Genomic DNA, 2,304 nt, shown 5'->3' with positions numbered 1-2,304 from the left:
AGATACTAAAGGATTGGCAACAGTGTGATTATTGGGTAAGATCTGAGTTATATATTGACCTGGCTTTGCGGCTGGTCCTTTGGGATCAGAAGAACCCTTTGGTTCATTAAATTGGTTTTAAATAACCACTCCTCATTAAGTGTAGTGTCTGGGTGTTGAATCCAGGACCGGAATACCTAAGCAGGGTGCATTTCTGATTTCTTGTTAGCCAGTGTGGTGAGACAGAAGTTGACGTTTCTTGCTGGTTGGGTATATCTTATAGAAGAATAACCACCAGTTTTGGGGTGTGTCTGCCCTATTTCTCAGCAGCTTGGGGACAGAAGAGGGGCAAGATAGAACCACACAGGACAAGTGTCAGTCACATCACTCAGGGCATGGCAGGAAGGCACACAGACACCACACTGATGAGGACAGGATAGCAATGGGTATGGAACAGAGCAGAGCAGATCTTAGCATTGTCACAAAGAAAGATGGGGCCGCATTTGGATCTGGCTTGGGGGGCGGCACACGAGAGGGTGGAGGCAAGGATTTGCCAGGCTCCCAGCCGGCAAGGGAAGGGGGTCCAGGCTGACAGAGACGGCAGGGAGACAGGCCAGGCGGTGGGTCTGGCTGGAGGGAGAGGAGTCCGCAGGTTGGAGAGTCGGTCACCCATGTGACGATGGCGGGTGGAGGAGGGGAGTAGAGAGAGACGCCAAGGAAACACAGTTCAAGGCAGCCCCTGCCCTGAGGACCCACACTCATGCTAGAGCCAGAGAGTGTACTGGGAAATTCAGAAGAGCCTGAATCTGGGGTGAACCAGGATGATCTCCTCATTTTGGGGAGCAGCCATGGGTTCCCTTATAACTACGCTGCAGACGGGCAATCCCCGCCAAGGGCGTGCCACGGCTCCTGCACTTCTCAACCCACAGGGCCTCACAATGCCAGATGAGCTTGACAAACTACCCATCCCGGTCAGCTCAGCAGCCACTGAGATGCAGCCACCGCGGCTGGGGTGGGACACGGCAGCTGTTGCATGACGCACAGCAATGCCGCCAGACAGGAGGTGTGGAATTAAAATGGCAGGGGGCATGGAAAGCAGCAGAATGTCATTCTCTGAGCTGGAACGTGGCCAGCACCCCACATTTAATACCCGTATCCCGATTAGAAGGGGCATAGGCCCAAATCTTCTCAGGGATGTGTGCACCTAACGCCCATTGACTCCAATAGGAGTTAGGCACCCATGAGGATCTGGACCTTAATGACCAGAGGTGCTTGCAGTTGAAAGACTTCCCTCCTATAGCACTGCACCCCCTAACTCCACACTGGGGCATTCCCATGGAGGGCCAGCTCCCCCATTTCCAGCAGCCCCAAGAGATCTCCCATCCATGTTCTGAACCAGCCTGACCCTGCTTAGCTTATGAGCTGAGGCTAGAGCAGGGAAAGTCAAAAGAGCAGCTGGTTATTTTCAATCCTAGCCCTGTGGCCAGGTTTGTTGGCAGGGGCTGAGAGCTTCACGCTCCCAGGATGGGCTATTTACATCGCTGACTTTTCAGGGAACAGCTGAGCACAGAGAGCCTGCCAGCAAACTGCAAGGATCGCCAGGCCGGGCGTGTGTTTCTCGGCGGTGGCGTTTAGGCAGAAGAGTGATCGGAACGGACCTTTCGTCCCGGCATGACGGAGGCAGAGTTCTGTGTCTGCACCAGGTCAGCCGTGCAGCAATGGGCTCGCCGTTCCCCACGGCTCAGGAGATGGAGGGGCTGGAATCGATGGGACGTTAATGGGGATATGCTGGCAGCAGCCCTGGGGTTTTCTGTCTGCGGGCACCCAGCCCCCGTGGAAGCACAGCACGCCCAGTGGGCGCGGTTGTCCCTGCTGCAACGGGCAGCCCAGCGTGTGTGATCTGGTCCTGTCAGCGTCTGAGCAGGTGCAATCTCTGTGGCACAGCTGGCTCCAAAGTGGCACCGTTCCACCTGGGCACAGCTGCCACCATCAGCAGTAATTGAGGAGCAAGACCCCTGGAGAGAAATCTCAGTGGCAAGATAGACGAAGTGTTTCCTCTCCCAGCTCTGGCCTCCTCTCTAGGTACCTACGTGGCCCCAGTCACCTTCGCATCTGAGCAACTCGCACCACTGCTGTCAGGTAGGGAAGCATTATCACTGTATTACAGACAGGGAAATGAGGCCCAGAGAGATTAAGTGACTTGCCCAAGGTCACCCAGGAAGTCTGTGGCAGAGCCAGGAATCAAGCCCAGATCTCTCTGAAGACCTCTCCGACTACTGGCCCATCTCCAACCTCTTACTCCTGTGCAAAATAACTGAGCTGTAG

The sequence above is a fragment of the Lepidochelys kempii genome, chromosome 3, assembly GCF_965140285.1.
Source record: "Lepidochelys kempii isolate rLepKem1 chromosome 3, rLepKem1.hap1, whole genome shotgun sequence".
In the NCBI taxonomy this organism is placed as follows: domain Eukaryota; kingdom Metazoa; phylum Chordata; order Testudines; family Cheloniidae; genus Lepidochelys; species Lepidochelys kempii.
This window is presented reverse-complemented; position numbering follows the sequence as displayed.